A 23,547-nucleotide genomic window follows, 5' to 3' on the forward strand; every position below is an offset into this window, starting at 1 on the left:
GCTCTAATTTTGCCAAACAATATCATTTGTTTGGTTAAAATATTTAGTGAAATACTGTTGCAAAGAAAAAAACAGAAGTTCATTTTTAAACTAGTCAAAACTAGTCTGAACTAGTCAAAATACATGGAAACCAACCACTCACATCCATCGGAGTGTAAAATAGCTAGTTTATTAAGTAATAAGTTCATTTTCTAAACAGTCACAAGTGGCTAGTCGAAGTTAGTTTGTTTGGTTAAAATATTGCAAGAAAATGCACAGATAAAATGGAAGTTAATTTTTTAAGTTCTCAGCGGAAGATAGCGCTACCAAATCCAATAAAATATATTGACCTGTGTCGAACTTCATTTAAAAATAATTTAAGCAGACCCAAGATCAAGTTACTAATCAAGAACGCGCTCTTCTTGTTCATACTTTGGTTTTGTCCGCGCCGCATTTGTCCATATGCTGTTGTTCTCTGTGCGTGGTTTTCGTCCATGCGCTGTTTTGGTCCACGCTGAATTTGCATGCTCTGTTTTTGTCCACGCGCGGTTTTTGTTCATGCGCTGTTTTTGTCCTTTCACTGTTTTGCCCGGATACCGTTCATTCCATAAAATCAATTAGGTAAATATGAAACTGCTCCTAGAGGGTTATGCCTAGAGTGATCTGATAAAAACAAGTGCAAACATAAATAACATTAGTTGTACAATGTGGTATAAACAAAATCATATGTGCAAAATAGAACAAGTTCATCTTAAGTGCTTAAATAGTGCATGAACATACATAATAACCGTTGTAACATATTAAGCTGCGGAAAAGATATATAATGAGGAAGTTACGAACAAGGAATATGCGAGAAAAATGAAAGTATACAATTAAATACGATATATAAAATAAATGTTAAATATAATTATAATTGTGATAATTATCTTAGCATGATTGATGAGATGAAAGTGCATTATACGCCACAAAACATTAAAGTGGTTAATAGTAAGGAATGTGTATTGGGCGGCTCAAGACGAATCTAGACAGAAGAAGCAGATTATTGATGAGAGAAAAGTGCAGCTATGGAAAAAGATGAGTGATGGCTTGATGAATTATTTGACGTTGAAAGAATCTGCGATGAAAATGATCCATAGGAAGGTTATTTACGTGAAGTGTGATTAATATAATTAACGGTGTATGACTATATTTGTAAGTGAAATCCTGTTCAGAGTCTATGAAAATTATGACCAGGAAATTATTTTTATGTGATTCTAGGCATTTGACTATATATTGCTTACTAAGAGTGAGATATATTCTACAAGTGGTGGAAAGTCTATCGAATTACATGGTTTTCGTTTAGAATATGATAATTTGATGGAGTACGCTAAGCGTACTACATGGTGCTTATAATTCTGAGCCAGCCTATTGTAAAATTTAGATTGAGCTGGAGGCCAAGAAATATGGCAAATGCACCATGACATGAACGTTTTTGTTGGTATTAACAAACAAACAATATTAAGTTTAGCCCTCAATGTTCTCCTACTAGCCTGCGAAGCAATTGCAGTCTATTTTTTTGATTTAAGTACAAGTTTCTGGAAATGAGCAGTCCATTGTAATTTATTATCATGCGTTATTGCCTAAATAAGCAACTCAGATAGTTCTAATCGGTCTGTTCCGATAGTGATATCAAGTACATTAGGGTTGCGGTGTACTTGACTGCAGCATTTAGGTGGTATGATAATGGTTTGAGTTTTCTCTTCGTTGACGGTAAGTTACCATTTGGTACACCACACAAGAAATTCATTAACTGTGAGTTGAAGGCTTCTATTAATTTGTTGTATAGTTGTTTCGAGAGTTAGGAAAGTTGGTAGGATATTTGGTCAAAATCAGTTGCTGTGTGACTTTTCCCTTTGATACTCATCCGAATTTCGTCATGAGTTATATACAGTGTTTACGGTTGATACAACACCAACACTATTGCCTTCCTAGTGTACCTAGTGTTTAGTAACTCACAGTGAGAATGATGAGAATGTATATTAGTTGTTATATTTTGCTATTTGCAGAACTGTACGCGGTATATTTGGCATGTATTCCAAGTAGCCAAGAATGTATTAGATTTTCTGTAACCCTTCACGAAAATAGTTTTGAGTGCGTATGAATTTTGTATCAACATTTCAATAAGTAGGAGTCCTCTCATCTATTGTCCCTACTGTATGTGCACTATTTTCCTAACCATATAGCCACGAAGAAGCTCAGGAAAGGATTTCGATCAGAGCATACGTATATTTCAAGGAACCATCCCTTCACTCGCTTGGTGAGGAAAATCCTCATTCAGTATGATCTGCTATCTTATTCGAATCCAAATCACAAGATTCAGAAACTAAAGTACTAACCACTTTAGATTTTTTAATTATCCCAACCGGGACACCTGTCTCGAAGGGCGCCGATCCTAGGGGGCTCGGGGCCCGGGCCCTCCCAAAACTTATGTGAGCCCCCCATTGTATTTATGAATATATATTTGGCATAATTTGAATGCATCCTTATATATGCCTTCTGCATCTGAATGGCCCCCCAAATTTACAGCGAAATTGGCGCCCTTGTTTGTCTCGATGCACTGAAAAAAAGGTTTGGTCAGATTGACCAAAAAATTGGTGCTGGTTACCAAATCGTTTGGTCAATATTGCGCCAACCAAACGTTTGGTCACGATTTGTTTGGTTGCAGGAATCTAGTATTTGGTTATCATTACCAAATATGCATTTGGTAATTTTGACCAAATAAGTAGGATTTGGTTGGGAATACCAAAAATTTGGTTAAAATTATCCAGGTTTGGTGCTTGGAAAGAAATAATTTGGTTGTAAATACTAAACTTGCATTTAGTGAATTTGACTAAAACACTTGGTAACAACTACCAAATACTGTTGGTACAGGTTCTAAACTGAGATTAAAAATAGAAATTTTTACTTTATTAACTCTATGAAAATGGGTCAAAACTTCCTTGAATTTGAACTAACCCGTTCCTACCTCTACCCTACATATCTGTATCTTACTCTACTGTGTCCTACCCTACTCTACTATACCCTTTTAAAGTGGTCGTACATATCGATGTGCAGCTGGAGCATGTATTGTAAAGTTTACCCAAGGCGCATTTGTTATGCCAAATTTACAGTCAATAAAGTAGCCAATATGCGTTAACTATCAGTAAAGTAATACGAAAGAAACAGTAAGCTTAGCTCGAAACACGTTGACTAGCAGCGGTAAGTTCCAAGTTCCTAATGTATTGCTCACGAGATCCATTGTGTTGCTGCCAGGTGAAAATTACTTATCACTTCACCTCATTGTGACTGGTGTTGAAAGCTGGATAGTGTAGACAAATGTCTGTTTCACAGAAGTCGTTTGAATTCCAAGCGGTGTAAACTTGTGATGGTTAGTTAAATGTCTTTTATTTTTTTTGGTAGATACACTATATACTTTCACTCATACGCTCAAACTACGATCCTCCATTTCATACTCGCCATGTTTACCCAGAAATCAAATGGATACACGTGACCTTGGAACTAAACATTTTTGTCAAGAAAACCAAATCTTTACCAAATCACTTAAGATTTGGTTCGCATAAGAAAATTAATCAACCAAATGTTCTAACCAAAAAAATATAGTGCTCATGACCAAACCAATTTGGTATAAATGACCAAATTTTGGTTAAACGAACCAAATAAAGTGACCAAATGCCCTGACCAAACAAATTTGGTATTCCTGACCAAGTCCTTTTTTCAGTGTGGTCTTCTAAGGAATCTTATTGGATACTAGTAAATGCTCCCATGTATTGTCGTGGGAAATATTTTGCGTTCTTCCGTCTGCATATTTCATTTAGAATTCGTCTAAAATCGAAGTCTCACATGAAATATGAACACTTCGTATGGCCATTTTTGTGAATCACCCGCACCCCTTTTTCTTTTATTCTAGGACAAAGATCGAAAACGCTGACACACACGTTTAATTACTTTAAATTAAAAAAAATATTCAAAATACCGAATTTCATGTCTCTGACCTTAAGGAATTACGAAAAATGGCTGTCTTATTATAATAATTATAATTCCATCCCTTTCTTCCAGCCCACCTCTATTTCTTCTTTTCTAGTGAGAAAACGCTGAAAACGTGTTAAATTATTTAAATGAGAAATTCAATTCTCTAACTTTAAGAAATTCCGAGTTACTGACAGTTATTATGACAATAGTAATCCCACCTTCTTTCTTCTAATCTTATTTTGTAGATCAAATATGATAAAACGATCAAACACTATCTAATTATTTTAGATAATAATTCCAAATGCCAAATTTAATGTTTATAAGCTTCAGAGATTTCGAGATATGAATAATCTTTTATTAATAATTGCAATCCCAAAATCTTTTTTCATTCTCAACCACTTTTCTTGTCTTGTAGGTCAAATATACCTTTAAAAACCGCTTAAACACACGTCTTATTATTTTAAATGAGAAGTCCAGGTACATTCTAGTTAATTCAACACGACAGGGACGTGGAACAGACATTTTGAGGACAGTAAAACACGTTGTGCCTTGTCATCCGGATTCTTCAGCTTACACTCATTTGGTTTTCCTTTCAATGTTCTCATTGCTGTTAGCAAAGAAAGAAACTTCACAAGTAAAGGGTCCAAATGGATGAATCGAGTGGCGGGATTAGACTTAGTGCGCCTGATCGAGGATGTAAAAATATGGACATTTGCAAAGTTATAGCGGCTGAGCGCCATAACAAATGGAGGGGGAGGAGGTCAAAGTTGGTGGGAGAAGGGCTATGCTATGGTACTGAAATATGTTAAATAAACTGTTGAATCATGAAAATAGTGAAAGATAGATCTTGCAAACGGTGGTAGTTTCACATATTAGCAAAAGAAGAATGGGTAGAGTAGATCATGAACCTCCGCCAACTTCTTGAAATCCGCCATTTTGAAACCTATGATATTTTTTGAAATGGAAAGGTAGTCATGTGATATATCAATTAGGGACAGCATGTTCTCGAGAAGTTAATTATAAATTTTAGTGATCGTTATTTGTACTTATTTGGAAGATTTATGATCATCTTTATAGTTATTTACGAAAATCTAGGAGACTGATACTTGTATGTTGAATGTTTGGATTATCAAGAAAACGCATGTAAGTTAAACATATTAGAAGCCAAGAAAACTAACAGTGAAATTTGACAATAATAATGTAACAATATACAACTTGGATATCAAATTGCACTCTTACCTAGGTAGTTTTCTTGGCTTGTAGATATGTTTAACTTACATATGTTTTCGTGATAATGCAAACTTTCAACATTCGAGTATCCAGGGTCGGATCCAGGATTGTCTGAGGGGGGTGCACCAAATAACTATCAGTACATTTAAATTAAATTGAGTTTTTTAAATGCCTTTAGGCATCTGAGGTGTGAATGAACAATTGCCCTGGAAATGCTAAGTGTCTGCTCTCGATGAATCATTTTCATTCAACTTTCAGAAAATTAACTGAAACTATTGATTTTCACTTTAGGTAGTGTATATTTACAACGAAGGGGAGTGCACGTGCACCTTTGCATCCCCCTAAATCCGGCCATGCGAGTATCAGTCTCCTATATTTTCGTAAATAACTATGAAGATGATCTTAAATCTTCCAAATAATTACAAATAACAATCATTAAAGTATATAATTAAGTTTCTGAGAACATGCTGGTCCTAATTGATATATCACATGACTACCTTTCCATTTCAAAAAATACCATAGGTTTCAAAATGGCGGATTTCAAGATGGTTGCGGAGGTTCATGATCTACTCTACCCATTCTTCTTTTGCCAATATGTGAAACTACCACCGTTTGCATTATCTATCTTTTACTATTTCACGATTCAACAGTTTATTTAATGTATTTCAGTAACATTGCATAGCCCTTCTCCCACCAACTTTGACCTCCTCCCCCTCCATTTGTTATGGCGCTCAGCCGCTATAACTTTCCAAATATACATATTTCACATCCTCTATCAGTCGCACTATGTCTCATCCCGCAACTCAATTCATCCATTTGGACCCTTCACTTGTCAGTTAAATGGAGAAGATATCAATGTTAGACGGTTAACCATACCAGGTAGAAGTAAATGTATGAAACGTCTTTCAGGTGTTTAGTATTCTATTTAAAGAATTATCTATTTCCATCTTTACTACGTCCATACAGTATCATTCACTTGCTTTCGTATCTTTACTCTTAAGTGTAAAACCGCGGTGATACATAACTAAACATTTTGTTTCATTTTATTTCACTTCGATGACGATTTAAAATGGTTAAATCAAGAAGATTTTAATGGTATTTCAAATTTGTCTCACTTTTATTTCGTAGCTCATTAATTTATAAAGGGGAAGTATTTATCTGCTTTCTTTGAAATCAACTGCAATTTTAATGGTTTATTGATTTCTTGAAATCTTCTTAAATGCTTCTTACTTCATGATATTAAACTCGCTACTTAAGAGTCAAAATTAACATAAGAAATATTAAATATATTGCAATATCCCTTGATATTTACAAACACTATGTGGTTCTGCATAACGATCAACAAGCAGCCGACAGATGCTGACTCTGAAGAAATATGATGTCACGAAGAGTCACGAAGAGACCCCTACAACCCCTCCATAGGCTCCCTCTCCGAAACGGGTTATAAAAAAGCGTGTCAAGAGACAAGAGACATCAGTTGCAGCTGATCATTTCCTATCTTTCTCAACAAACTGCCCTGGGCGGGAGAGACACCCTAACCTTACCTTTGAACTACACTGGGAAGAAGATTCTTAACTAACAATCACAAGACCTCGATCGCTGCTCTGGGAAGATATAGAGAAAGAACTATTATTAAAGACATTACTTACTTGTAACCCAGTGTATCAAACTTGTATAATAATTTTTATAATAGAAAGGCGATGGTAAAAAACCGTGTACTGCTTCTGTACCAAATATTACAATATTTGATGTATAACGCAAAAGTCATTTTAGAGGCACAGTGGGTCAGTGCTAGAGCGTTCAACTCTGATGCTAGGGATACCAGGTTCGAACCCAAGCCAGCTGAGTTAGTATGGACAACATCGTCTACACGTATTTTCTCTCAGACTTCTCCTGTTTGCTCCCACATTCCCATTTCACTAATTATTTGATTAACCTTCATTAATCACGCATCTCTTCTATCCTGTAGGGCATGAAGGTGGAACGTAAACAATAGAAATTTAATTTCATTTCATTTACTTCAAATTCATTTTTGAGAAACCGAGAAACATTTAACGAGACTTCGAGAAGAAATCAGTAAACTCATATAGATTTGCACTCATATTGCAACTTACTGACATGGAGAATATATTGGTTCCCATCCGCCATATTGTAACCTAAATAGCGACCCAATTACCTAAGGATAAGGGTGATCAGCGCTGTGTCCAACCGGGGATCGAACCTGAAATCTCCAAGGAGAAACAGCGTTACTGTTTCACCACTAGTGTTATGTGGATTGTGAATTTATTTCTGATTTCTTATAATGTAAGGATACTTTGTTAGTTTTTTTAAAACTAGGTTATTCAACATCACAACAGCTTTGCATGTGTTATTGAAAGAGAATTTAGTTCGTAAACACTAAAGCTTTGGGAAGCAGATTATGATTTCATAATGACCTTGGTTCAGTGCTCATGAGAATAGCTGAATACCAAAGTAGAGCCAGTATTGTTTATTACGAGGACTCTATGCAACATTAAAATTTTACCTGGCAGTCCATCTCCAATCCTCTGCGATTTCCAGATAGTATTTATTCTCTGTGTTTATGCAGCAGACAGTTTGTATCTGAAAGGGCTTGTGGATTCTAATTGCAGGGAGAGGATGAGAGGATTCTTGTGTTGTAATATTTATGCGAAATCCCACTGAGCTGTTGTCATTTACCGGATTTGCCATAACTAGATTACACCGCCGTGGGTCTGCCATGATTTGCATATCCACCGCGGAAAAGTACTCCATCCCCATCGTTGCTTGGGGAAACCAGGTTTTCATAGTGAAGAAGCATCCCAGTGGATATTGCTCGCCTATCTACCTACATTTGTTATTTTGTTTTTCTTGTAGATGGATTTTTTTTTGTATAAAAACAGAACAACTTTGGATTATGTGGGGTTGAAAATACACTTCTCTTCGTATAAACGACCTAATGTAAAGTTTGAAACCATCTGATCAACATCACATTATTTCTATTTATCTGCTGTAATTCTTGTCGTCTATGCAGATTTTTTATCTGGAATTCATTTTTCAATTAAAGCGTTGTTAAATATTAAAAAGGAACAACTTTGGAACTATATATATTACTAGTCGATACTGTATTGTACATATTTTGTCCATTAAAGTTATAGATATTCCTTTTGGAATTTTGTGCTAGATAAAACATGGTATTTTTTAAAGATTCATATTCTTTGATTGTCCAAACAAGCTGATAAGTCTTTATGCTGTTAAAGAGCCATAAGTTCATGGGGCTTTTGATTCGATCCTAGCTTGCACTAAGAGAGGTTTGTGGTGGACAAATACGGTTTATGTGGGTTTTCTTGGGATTCACCCGTTTTCATCTACTTTCTTCAGTCCATTATTTCATTCATTTCTCATCATGGCCGGCTTCTTTAAGCTAGCCGGCATAATCATGCTGCATAAAACTTAAAGATTTCTATGCAGATACACTCCAAACGTTGCTGCACATAACGATAACAGTGATGTACGTAATGCTTGTAAAGTAGATAGACCAAGAAAATATCTTCAAATTTTTACATGGACCAGTTTTCAGAGTTGTCTATTAGACAAAGTTAAAACTATCAATTCTTCGAAACCGGCGGAAAGTTAGATGTCTCTCTCTGTTCAAACAACTGTGATCGTCTTCTACGTCGTCATACGAAACTTCTATCTCGTCTTATCTCATGGACAACCGTAAACACAATCTGTTGTGCTTCATTTACAATACATTCTTTCAACAAAGGTATATTTATATTTCCTGAAGGATGACTCAGGGTAATCGAGAGTTTACAAGTCCCGAAGGCTATCTGAAATATGGATAGATTTCTCTTACTATGACACAGTTTAAAGACAGCGGTTCAAACCGGTGTGTCGGCCATGCAGACTCATACAATGTCAGTAAATTTAAGGATTTAAAAATTATGAAGAATTTTATAATCAGATAAATCAGCGGCATAGACAATGCTCAGCACTATATACCTAGGTAGAGTTTATAATTTTAAGAAACTTATGGCCTTGTACTACGTCAGATGTCGTGAGAGTTCAGTAAAGTGTATCGTCTGCCAAAAAAGGTTGCGAACCACTGGTTTCAAGTTCTAATTTATTGTAGTTGTTCACACAAAATGAATCGTTGTTTCGTGAACATCCTTTGTTTTCTTTTAGAGCGCTATTACCTCTGGTTATCCACCTTATTGCAAGCTAGTACTTTATGACGCAAAATGCTGTACATTACTGGTGAAAGTGAATAAAAGCCAGCTAATTACGGAAAGGAAATGGAAAGTGAAAATGCAATAATAATGGAACGGGTAAAGGACGGCATTACAGAGAAGCATATTAGAAAGAGTATTTGTTTTTTTCCGTGACTCATGGTACAATTTTTTGCTTCACATTTTTTTGTTGAAGCAAAACCGGAAATAACCTGTTCAACAGATTTGTTGCATAAGCTAATGAAAGCGTAATGAACAGTTGTTGATATATTAAAAAAAAAAATCGGAAGTGGAAGTTCGCTTGACTTCGTACTGTAGAAGGAAATGTGTATGTCTCGTAACTTAATAGTCTCCATCTCTTGTCCATGTTCACTTTGTGTTTGTATATACTTTCTCGCATCTATATTTCATGTCCAAAGGCAGAAAGTTGGACAGAGTTTTGTACAGTATCTCACCTGAGGTGTTTAAAAATAGCAAGAATAACAGAATAGAATATGGTTAACTGAAGTTTATATTCCCTTAGATATAAGCAGAGCGTTAAATTATAGATGTTCTACGGCATTTGACAGCTTTTATATATGAAAATAAATATAATGGTTTAAAATTAGTATTTGTTTCAGTACTAGTATAAATTAGGTTTTAAAAAATCCTATGAAAAACAGTTGCAACAAAAGGATACGAGTATACTAATGAATGAGGAAAGTTATACTTCAAAGATAGGAAGTGGAAGATGGAATGGGAATGTAAGGATAACTAGGGAATCTCAAGCACAATAGGTGACTTGATTGAACATGACTTCCCGACAATATTGATTCTCGGGAACTTGGCCTCAGATAACCATATCTACCTTTGCCTACAACAGACCGTGAAAGAAAACTTTGTCCGTTGCCATAGAAACCGCCGTTTCCAGGGCAACAGATCCTGTCACGGTTAGCCAAAATTGAAAGAAGACGTAAAAAAATTTAACGAAGATAAAAGAGCTAATGTAGAGAAGAGGAGTCGCTACAAATTAATTTTCTTTAACGAGGACGATTACGAAAGATCACTTACTGATTGAAATCCAGATTATTCTCCAATAAAGTAACTTCCAATAAACCTTTTGTTATTGTTAATTATTCCATATCGGACTCCCGAAGAAAATTCATCGAAACAACTTATTGACCGTGCCAATAGCGACTACTCTCAATCATGACTCCGTTTTCTTTCATTTAGAAATAGGAAAGAAAGAGAAGAAAGTAGAAGGGTAAAAGAAGGAGGTAGGTAAAGAAGAAAGAAAAGAGATAGGGTATTTTAATGAGAAACAGATTACTGGATAATTCCGGAAATATAGTAAAAGGTCGGGAACGTCGTTGAAAGATGAATCATTCTAAATGTTATTAACAACTAATCAATTTTGGAATGCTTCGGAATAGACACATGTTCCCTCATACCACCCAGACCTAGCTCCAGGCACCACGATCATGGGGTTGCCCAGACCTAGACCTGGAAATGAGAAAAGTGAAATTTAATTCTTTGTAAAGTTATTCCAACCGGTGATTGATAACTATCCAGCATCTGAACTCTGTCCTCTAGGATCGACCACACATATGAATTAGCCAAGAGAAAAAAAAAAAAATCAAACTTATAAACTCAATATAAATTTATGTGTCGTATCAATCGAAGTCTCAACTTCCTGGAAGAAAGATGTCGTATTTAGGCTTATCCTGCTATTTTTGCTTCACTCCTCGAGCCGATTTAAACCGTTAGTGACGGTCCTTCATGACCTAGGTTATTTACCTTAACACATATATTAAAACATGACACATATATTACAGATGTTAATATGACAAATGATATCACTAGAATTGCTTATATTAAATCTATCATGCATTCACTCGCTCACTCACTCAGGACAGTGTATATATGGTTAAAGGAAACCAACTAACTACAAGGGTACAAATAGTTTATTACATTCATAGTGAAAAAAGAAAGACAAACATATAATTATGAAGAAAATATTAAAAGCACAAGTTCTTGGTTATATATTACTAGAGTACATAGTGTTATATTTTAGTAAATTTTTATATATTCAATCATATTGACAAATGAAAAAGAAAAAAAAATAATTACATGTATCATATCTTAGGCATGCTAAAGCAAAATGATGATTTGCGACATACGCAAAAAAAAAACTTATTTCACTTAAAAAAAAAATTTGGACAAAGAGGAAAGGGAAAAAACTTTTTGGTGTATTAGAACTTATATGAGTCTCTACCTCACGTCGAGATATTAAAATATTAATAATTTCGAGCGTCCAAATCACAACTCACGCACTAGTCGTAGTGTCCAAAACGTTTCTCTCCATTTAACTTAGTTTGTGGTCATTTATATATATCTCTATATGTATATATATATCTATTGGTTTACAAAACCATTCATCGTCTATATTTGGTTTGTAACTGGTAACAGTTTGTATCTGGTATCGCACACTGCTACGTTTATATCCATCTAGGGATTTCGAGAAAATCACTTTCACTAGAGGAAGTTTCTCCTCTTAGACGGTCTATTTCCAAATTTATTAATCGAATAATTTCAAGTTATTTATCCAACACTGGGACACTTCACGAGACCTTTCATTAGGATCACTTTCGTATATGTTTATACATGGTTCGGATTAAAAAAAAAATGATCTTCCACAGGTGTACGGAGTATGATGGTTCAAATTGAGGATAAAAAAAAACTGGTCAAGTCACAGGATACATATGAAGGTGAGACGGATTCAAGGTACACTTTCCACAATGGTTTTAGGTTAATTGTTCAGGGATAATATTTGTTATGATGTGGGTTACGTTTAGACCTGCCGATATTTTTTCAATGCATGCCATTATATAATTACAGAGGTTATCACTTACATTGATTCAGAAGAAAAGGAAAATTACTTAAGTGCACGGCGGTATTCTTAACAAAATCTACATTCTTAAATTCGTCGGAAGACTTCTGGTAAACTATAGCAACCAATACACGTCTAGGGGGACAGACACGAGCGCTCTTACATATATTCATAATACATTTAATATCATACTTTTACTTTAACATCATATTCACATACTAATTACACATACATTTCGAAGTATTTATTTCTCTCTATATATATATATATTTATAATAAATGCGCACACATTTACATTAATCATCCCCAACAATAAAATTTTACAAGGTTGCAACATTGTCCAAGAAAACAAATGACTTCCAACATTACATTTGGAAACAAATTAAATTTTTATCTGATACCGCGCGTCTATAAATTTTTAACTTTTATATAATCAATTCGTGTTTAAATCATGAAGGAAAAAAAAGAAAAACTTTGTGAGGCAGGCACGTAACACAGAGCATTTCTAGATATAACTAGGTAAATCAAAATACAATTTCTGGGCCCAGGTTAACTACAAGGTAATTGAAAACCAAAACAGAAAGGAAAGTGACCAACGGATTAAAAAAAAACTTAAGAGGAACGACGGTGAAAGAACGTAATCGAAGTGTCGTCAAATACTAAGTCTTTGTTCATTTCAGCGATAGGTCAAAATGTGATGGAGGACCCAATCATTATCTACTCCATTCATGAATCGTGTCTTGCAACGTCTCAGCTGGTAATTTCAGATCAGAGTTGTACGTTAAATAAATCGTAAGTAACAAGTTCGAAATCTTGGGGGGGGGGAAGGTTGAAAAAATTAAAAAAAAACTTGAAGAAATGAAGACAGAGAGAGAGATAGAGAAGAAGGAAGACTAAGAATAGGGGCGCCAAAGACTTAAGTGAGAAATAACTAACGCTACAAAGTTAGAAGTCGAATTTCGCTCTCAACAAAATCCATAGCCAAAATATTCTTAATATGCCAAAAAGGGTGGTCTACTCAAATACGTAGACTCAAGGGGCGCCCTGCTGCCAAGGATGCAAGTTCTGTGTCCATCAGATCCCAATCCCACAAGAGTTGGCTTGTAAGATTGAAATCCGATCCCCGTATCCGGCCCAGACCAGCAGGATAAAAGGAGAGGGGGAAAGGGACCAGGTAACTGCGTCCCCAATTTTGAAATCTCTAAGTAAAAAAAAATATTCGACCCCTTAGAAAAACTAAGAAGGTTCGAGGATAGTAATGAAACTAGAATAGAAGTATTATCTAAGATATCCCTAACTAATGATTTGCCGAAATAAAAAAAAAAAAAAATTAAATAAACTGAATTTTGGATCGGTGATTTCTATGCCAAACCTCACCGATAGCTACCCTGCGCAGACACGCCACAGTCTGGGATGTCGTTAATTTCCCTCGTCTAATTAAACTAAGAAAAGAAATGAAAATACTTAAAGGGACTAGGGGTCGACATCCGGGTACGCGAAAATAAATTTCAATAACTAATTGTTTTGATTCTGTAACCTTATCAGAGCTGTCGCCTCCATGAATATTGTAAGCTAGCCTGAGTAGGTAACGTGAAGGAAAAAAAAATCTCACGGAGCAGGATATTCTATTTAAAAAAAAAACGACCAGAAAATATAATTCACTACAGCCCTGTTGTATAACTGCTACTGTCTTTTCATAATTTATTATTCAATATGTCTAGTCTGCGATTATATGATGCTACCCCTTCTATCAGATGGTATTACTATGGTTGATTATTATTATAACACATTAGACTACTAAGTATTACCATAGTCCGACTATATATCGCCCTCCGGTCCGCGTGATATTATGGTGCAGGGGTCAGAACCTGAGATGTTTGTAGTTACACGTATCTATTCAATATCTATATATCAACACGCGGCGAAGTATTCACTGGGCTAATATATATTTAACTATATGGGTGTCCTATATTCTATATTCATTTACTACAATATTCATATACTTATTAATATTCATATTCACATTAATATTCATTTGCCACGACGCTATATTCTACAAACACCCTGTTTCCTCTATCTACGCCCAGCCTATTTACACATTTCATCATAATACTTTAAAATCTATAATCACTACAAACATTTCCCATTCTGATCACCGCACGACAACCTCACTCGAACCCGAGACTCTTTCATCCCACACACAATACTATGTAATACCTGGTAGCTTTATTAAGAACGAAAAAAAAAAATCCTACGTATGTTCACTGAAACTAGAATTATCCGCGATAATATTTAATGTTTACGAAATTTCTGCAGCAACAATTGACTTCTGCAGCCACGAAGAAAAATGAACATCTAATATAATTCCAAAGCGAAGAACTAGCATCATATCGCCCGACTTCTGTTAAAAATTTACGTATTGTTTATTTACTTAAATATCTCGATTTCTAGACTATGCAGAATGTTGAAACTTTCAGAATATATTAATTTTGGGTCACTTGACCTAACTGTACATTCATATGGGCTGTGAATTATACCTTCTAGGTTTTATTTCGGAAAGAAAGGTCAATTTCATGAAAACTAAATCACTAAGCACCTCGACGGAAGAATGGCGGTTAGTTTTGACTTTTGACACTAGGGCTAGCGACGATATAATCAACCCTTGAACAACGGAATGTGACCTTGTACACGGAATTATTATACTATATTACGTTCACTTAATGACGGAGTAATAAAAATTTATCGCATAGTAAATACTACACTGTCCACATTTACTTATATCACACACTCTTTCATCACTTAACTACCACTACCACTGATACTACATTACAAATATACACATACTACTTAAACTACAAGACACATCATGCCAATACACACCAATTATCACTACCATTAATACATGTTGTACTGATAAATACACACAGAAAACATTCATATTCTACCATTTTAAATCGGCTCGAAAGGAAAAGGAAAGAAAGGGACAGGGCCAACTGGCCCTTGTTTTCACTGAATCACATTCTTGAGTGTTTAATCAACGCCCTGAGGGGACGTATCGAAGTATTAGCTAACAATAGGACCCCTGCCCTGAAGGGGCAGGAACCCGGAAACAAACTACATATTTAACTCATCCCGCTGGAAGCCGTACTCCCAATTCGGGAGTCAGATAGGAGCCCTTACTGATAATTCACACGTGCATTGTGATCACTATCCTAGCTACAAAGAAATTAAATACCGCCATGTTATTACTAAATAAGTACAAAAGAAATCACATTTACTACATACACGAACACAATCGGCAGTGGGGCAGGCCTAACGTAACTCTAAAAGGAGTAATTTTCAGGATGAGAATCTTTTAAGGGAGAAACACTACTCTTCCGAAACTGTTTATAGATTTTTTTTTCTTTCTAAGAACAACTAGCAAACTGATGCACTTCACAGTGTCCGTTGCCATAGAAACCGCCGTTTCCAGGGCAACAGATCCTGTCACGGTTAGCCAAAATTGAAAGAAGACGTAAAAAAATTTAACGAAGATAAAAGAGCTAATGTAGAGAAGAGGAGTCGCTACAAATTAATTTTCTTTAACGAGGACGATTACGAAAGATCACTTACTGATTGAAATCCAGATTATTCTCCAATAAAGTAACTTCCAATAAACCTTTTGTTATTGTTAATTATTCCATATCGGACTCCCGAAGAAAATTCATCGAAACAACTTATTGACCGTGCCAATAGCGACTACTCTCAATCATGACTCCGTTTTCTTTCATTTAGAAATAGGAAAGAAAGAGAAGAAAGTAGAAGGGTAAAAGAAGGAGGTAGGTAAAGAAGAAAGAAAAGAGATAGGGTATTTTAATGAGAAACAGATTACTGGATAATTCCGGAAATATAGTAAAAGGTCGGGAACGTCGTTGAAAGATGAATCATTCTAAATGTTATTAACAACTAATCAATTTTGGAATGCTTCGGAATAGACACATGTTCCCTCATACCACCCAGACCTAGCTCCAGGCACCACGATCATGGGGTTGCCCAGACCTAGACCTGGAAATGAGAAAAGTGAAATTTAATTCTTTGTAAAGTTATTCCAACCGGTGATTGATAACTATCCAGCATCTGAACTCTGTCCTCTAGGATCGACCACACATATGAATTAGCCAAGAGAAAAAAAAAAATCAAACTTATAAACTCAATATAAATTTATGTGTCGTATCAATCGAAGTCTCAACTTCCTGGAAGAAAGATGTCGTATTTAGGCTTATCCTGCTATTTTTGCTTCACTCCTCGAGCCGATTTAAACCGTTAGTGACGGTCCTTCATGACCTAGGTTATTTACCTTAACACATATATTAAAACATGACACATATATTACAGATGTTAATATGACAAATGATATCACTAGAATTGCTTATATTAAATCTATCATGCATTCACTCGCTCACTCACTCAGGACAGTGTATATATGGTTAAAGGAAACCAACTAACTACAAGGGTACAAATAGTTTATTACATTCATAGTGAAAAAAGAAAGACAAACATATAATTATGAAGAAAATATTAAAAGCACAAGTTCTTGGTTATATATTACTAGAGTACATAGTGTTATATTTTAGTAAATTTTTATATATTCAATCATATTGACAAATGAAAAAGAAAAAAAAATAATTACATGTATCATATCTTAGGCATGCTAAAGCAAAATGATGATTTGCGACATACGCAAAAAAAAACTTATTTCACTTAAAAAAAATTTGGACAAAGAGGAAAGGGAAAAAACTTTTTGGTGTATTAGAACTTATATGAGTCTCTACCTCACGTCGAGATATTAAAATATTAATAATTTCGAGCGTCCAAATCACAACTCACGCACTAGTCGTAGTGTCCAAAACGTTTCGCTCCATTTAACTTAGTTTGTGGTCATTTATATATATCTCTATATGTATATATATATCTATTGGTTTACAAAACCATTCATCGTCTATATTTGGTTTGTAACTGGTAACAGTTTGTATCTGGTATCGCACACTGCTACGTTTATATCCATCTAGGGATTTCGAGAAAATCACTTTCACTAGAGGAAGTTTCTCCTCTTAGACGGTCTATTTCCAAATTTATTAATCGAATAATTTCAAGTTATTTATCCAACACTGGGACACTTCACGAGACCTTTCATTAGGATCACTTTCGTATATGTTTATACATGGTTCGGATTAAAAAAAAAATGATCTTCCACAGGTGTACGGAGTATGATGGTTCAAATTGAGGATAAAAAAAACTGGTCAAGTCACAGGATACATATGAAGGTGAGACGGATTCAAGGTACACTTTCCACAATGGTTTTAGGTTAATTGTTCAGGGATAATATTTGTTATGATGTGGGTTACGTTTAGACCTGCCGATATTTTTTCAATGCATGCCATTATATAATTACAGAGGTTATCACTTACATTGATTCAGAAGAAAAGGAAAATTACTTAAGTGCACGGCGGTATTCTTAACAAAATCTACATTCTTAAATTCGTCGGAAGACTTCTGGTAAACTATAGCAACCAATACACGTCTAGGGGGACAGACACGAGCGCTCTTACATATATTCATAATACATTTAATATCATGCTTTTACTTTAACATCATATTCACATACTAATTACACATACATTTCGAAGTATTTATTTCTCTCTCTATATATATATATTTATAATAAATGCGCACACATTTACATTAATCATCCCCAACAATAAAATTTTACAAGGTTGCAACATTGTCCAAGAAAACAAATGACTTCCAACATTACATTTGGAAACAAATTAAATTTTTATCTGATACCGCGCGTCTATAAATTTTTAACTTTTATATAATCAATTCGTGTTTAAATCATGAAGGAAAAAAAAGAAAAACTTTGTGAGGCAGGCACGTAACACAGAGCATTTCTAGATATAACTAGGTAAATCAAAATACAATTTCTGGGCCCAGGTTAACTACAAGGTAATTGAAAACCAAAACAGAAAGGAAAGTGACCAACGGATTAAAAAAAAACTTAAGAGGAACGACGGTGAAAGAACGTAATCGAAGTGTCGTCAAATACTAAGTCTTTGTTCATTTCAGCGATAGGTCAAAATGTGATGGAGGACCCAATCATTATCTACTCCATTCATGAATCGTGTCTTGCAACGTCTCAGCTGGTAATTTCAGATCAGAGTTGTACGTTAAATAAATCGTAAGTAACAAGTTCGAAATCTTGGGGGGGGGAAGGTTGAAAAAATTAAAAAAAAACTTGAAGAAATGAAGACAGAGAGAGAGATAGAGAAGAAGGAAGACTAAGAATAGGGGCGCCAAAGACTTAAGTGAGAAATAACTAACGCTACAAAGTTAGAAGTCGAATTTCGCTCTCAACAAAATCCATAGCCAAAATATTCTTAATATGCCAAAAAGGGTGGTCTACTCAAATACGTAGACTCAAGGGGCGCCCTGCTGCCAAGGATGCAAGTTCTGTGTCCATCAGATCCCAATCCCACAAGAGTTGGCTTTTAAGATTGAAATCCGATCCCCGTATCCGGCCCAGACCAGCAGGATAAAAGGAGAGGGGGAAAGGGACCAGGTAACTGCGTCCCCAATTTTGAAATCTCTAAGTAAAAAAAAATATTCGACCCCTTAGAAAAACTAAGAAGGTTCGAGGATAGTAATGAAACTAGAATAGAAGTATTATCTAAGATATCCCTAACTAATGATTTGCCGAAATAAAAAAAAAAAATTAAATAAACTGAATTTTGGATCGGTGATTTCTATGCCAAACCTCACCGATAGCTACCCTGCGCAGACACGCCACAGTCTGGGATGTCGTTAATTTCCCTCGTCTAATTAAACTAAGAAAAGAAATGAAAATACTTAAAGGGACTAGGGGTCGACATCCGGGTACGCGAAAATAAATTTCAATAACTAATTGTTTTGATTCTGTAACCCTATCAGAGCTGTCGCCTCCATGAATATTGTAAGCTAGCCTGAGTAGGTAACGTGAAGGAAAAAAAATCTCACGGAGCAGGATATTCTATTTAAAAAAAAAACGACCAGAAAATATAATTCACTACAGCCCTGTTGTATAACTGCTACTGTCTTTTCATAATTTATTATTCAATATGTCTAGTCTGCGATTATATGATGCTACCCCTTCTATCAGATGGTATTACTATGGTTGATTATTATTATAACACATTAGACTACTAAGTATTACCATAGTCCGACTATATATCGCCCTCCGGTCCGCGTGATATTATGGTGCAGGGGTCAGAACCTGAGATGTTTGTAGTTACACGTATCTATTCAATATCTATATATCAACACGCGGCGAAGTATTCACTGGGCTACTATATATTTAACTATATGGGTGTCCTATATTCTATATTCATTTACTACAATATTCATATACTTATTAATATTCATATTCACATTAATATTCATTTGCCACGACGCTATATTCTACAAACACCCTGTTTCCTCTATCTACGCCCAGCCTATTTACACATTTCATCATAATACTTTAAAATCTATAATCACTACAAACATTTCCCATTCTGATCACCGCACGACAACCTCACTCGAACCCGAGACTCTTTCATCCCACACACAATACTATGTAATACCTGGTAGCTTTATTAAGAACGAAAAAAAAAATCCTACGTATGTTCACTGAAACTAGAATTATCCGCGATAATATTTAATGTTTACGAAATTTCTGCAGCAACAATTGACTTCTGCAGCCACGAAGAAAAATGAACATCTAATATAATTCCAAAGCGAAGAACTAGCATCATATCGCCCGACTTCTGTTAAAAATTTACGTATTGTTTATTTACTTAAATATCTCGATTTCTAGACTATGCAGAATGTTGAAACTTTCAGAATATATTAATTTTGGGTCACTTGACCTAACTGTACATTCATATGGGCTGTGAATTATACCTTCTAGGTTTTATTTCGGAAAGAAAGGTCAATTTCATGAAAACTAAATCACTAAGCACCTCGACGGAAGAATGGCGGTTAGTACTGACTTTTGACACTAGGGCTAGCGACGATATAATCAACCCTTGAACAACGGAATGTGACCTTGTACACGGAATTATTATACTATATTACGTTCACTTAATGACGGAGTAATAAAAATTTATCGCATAGTAAATACTACACTGTCCACATTTACTTATATCACACACTCTTTCATCACTTAACTACCACTACCACTGATACTACATTACAAATATACACATACTACTTAAACTACAAGACACATCATGCCAATACACACCAATTATCACTACCATTAATACATGTTGTACTGATAAATACACACAGAAAACATTCATATTCTACCATTTTAAATCGGCTCGAAAGGAAAAGGAAAGAAAGGGACAGGGCCAACTGGCCCTTGTTTTCACTGAATCACATTCTTGAGTGTTTAATCAACGCCCTGAGGGGACGTATCGAAGTATTAGCTAACAATAGGACCCCTGCCCTGAAGGGGCAGGAACCCGGAAACAAACTACATATTTAACTCATCCCGCTGGAAGCCGTACTCCCAATTCGGGAGTCAGATAGGAGCCCTTACTGATAATTCACACGTGCATTGTGATCACTATCCTAGCTACAAAGAAATTAAATACCGCCATGTTATTACTAAATAAGTACAAAAGAAATCACATTTACTACATACACGAACACAATCGGCAGTGGGGCAGGCCTAACGTAACTCTAAAAGGAGTAATTTTCAGGATGAGAATCTTTTAAGGGAGAAACACTACTCTTCCGAAACTGTTTATAGATTTTTTTTTCTTTCTAAGAACAACTAGCAAACTGATGCACTTCACAGTGTCCGTTGCCATAGAAACCGCCGTTTCCAGGGCAACAGATCCTGTCACGGTTAGCCAAAATTGAAAGAAGACGTAAAAAAATTTAACGAAGATACAAGAGCTAATGTAGAGAAGAGGAGTCGCTACAAATTAATTTTCTTTAACGAGGACGATTACGAAAGATCACTTACTGATTGAAATCCAGATTATTCTCCAATAAAGTAACTTCCAATAAACCTTTTGTTATTGTTAATTATTCCATATCGGACTCCCGAAGAAAATTCATCGAAACAACTTATTGACCGTGCCAATAGCGACTACTCTCAATCATGACTCCGTTTTCTTTCATTTAGAAATAGGAAAGAAAGAGAAGAAAGTAGAAGGGTAAAAGAAGGAGGTAGGTAAAGAAGAAAGAAAAGAGATAGGGTATTTTAATGAGAAACAGATTACTGGATAATTCCGGAAATATAGTAAAAGGTCGGGAACGTCGTTGAAAGATGAATCATTCTAAATGTTATTAACAACTAATCAATTTTGGAATGCTTCGGAATAGACACATGTTCCCTCATACCACCCAGACCTAGCTCCAGGCACCACGATCATGGGGTTGCCCAGACCTAGACCTGGAAATGAGAAAAGTGAAATTTAATTCTTTGTAAAGTTATTCCAACCGGTGATTGATAACTATCCAGCATCTGAACTCTGTCCTCTAGGATCGACCACACATATGAATTAGCCAAGAGAAAAAAAAAAATCAAACTTATAAACTCAATATAAATTTATGTGTCGTATCAATCGAAGTCTCAACTTCCTGGAAGAAAGATGTCGTATTTAGGCTTATCCTGCTATTTTTGCTTCACTCCTCGAGCCGATTTAAACCGTTAGTGACGGTCCTTCATGACCTAGGTTATTTACCTTAACACATATATTAAAACATGACACATATATTACAGATGTTAATATGACAAATGATATCACTAGAATTGCTTATATTAAATCTATCATGCATTCACTCGCTCACTCACTCAGGACAGTGTATATATGGTTAAAGGAAACCAACTAACTACAAGGGTACAAATAGTTTATTACATTCATAGTGAAAAAAGAAAGACAAACATATAATTATGAAGAAAATATTAAAAGCACAAGTTCTTGGTTATATATTACTAGAGTACATAGTGTTATATTTTAGTAAATTTTTATATATTCAATCATATTGACAAATGAAAAAGAAAAAAAAAATAATTACATGTATCATATCTTAGGCATGCTAAAGCAAAATGATGATTTGCGACATACGCAAAAAAAAACTTATTTCACTTAAAAAAAATTTGGACAAAGAGGAAAGGGAAAAAACTTTTTGGTGTATTAGAACTTATATGAGTCTCTACCTCACGTCGAGATATTAAAATATTAATAATTTCGAGCGTCCAAATCACAACTCACGCACTAGTCGTAGTGTCCAAAACGTTTCGCTCCATTTAACTTAGTTTGTGGTCATTTATATATATCTCTATATGTATATATATATCTATTGGTTTACAAAACCATTCATCGTCTATATTTGGTTTGTAACTGGTAACAGTTTGTATCTGGTATCGCACACTGCTACGTTTATATCCATCTAGGGATTTCGAGAAAATCACTTTCACTAGAGGAAGTTTCTCCTCTTAGACGGTCTATTTCCAAATTTATTAATCGAATAATTTCAAGTTATTTATCCAACACTGGGACACTTCACGAGACCTTTCATTAGGATCACTTTCGTATATGTTTATACATGGTTCGGATTAAAAAAAAAATGATCTTCCACAGGTGTACGGAGTATGATGGTTCAAATTGAGGATAAAAAAAACTGGTCAAGTCACAGGATACATATGAAGGTGAGACGGATTCAAGGTACACTTTCCACAATGGTTTTAGGTTAATTGTTCAGGGATAATATTTGTTATGATGTGGGTTACGTTTAGACCTGCCGATATTTTTTCAATGCATGCCATTATATAATTACAGAGGTTATCACTTACATTGATTCAGAAGAAAAGGAAAATTACTTAAGTGCACGGCGGTATTCTTAACAAAATCTACATTCTTAAATTCGTCGGAAGACTTCTGGTAAACTATAGCAACCAATACACGTCTAGGGGGACAGACACGAGCGCTCTTACATATATTCATAATACATTTAATATCATACTTTTACTTTAACATCATATTCACATACTAATTACACATACATTTCGAAGTATTTATTTCTCTCTCTATATATATATATTTATAATAAATGCGCACACATTTACATTAATCATCCCCAACAATAAAATTTTACAAGGTTGCAACATTGTCCAAGAAAACAAATGACTTCCAACATTACATTTGGAAACAAATTAAA

This window comes from Thermobia domestica, chromosome 3 (genome assembly GCF_964235325.1).
Source record: "Thermobia domestica chromosome 3, izTheDome1.hap1.1, whole genome shotgun sequence".
NCBI classification, from domain to species: domain Eukaryota; kingdom Metazoa; phylum Arthropoda; class Insecta; order Zygentoma; family Lepismatidae; genus Thermobia; species Thermobia domestica.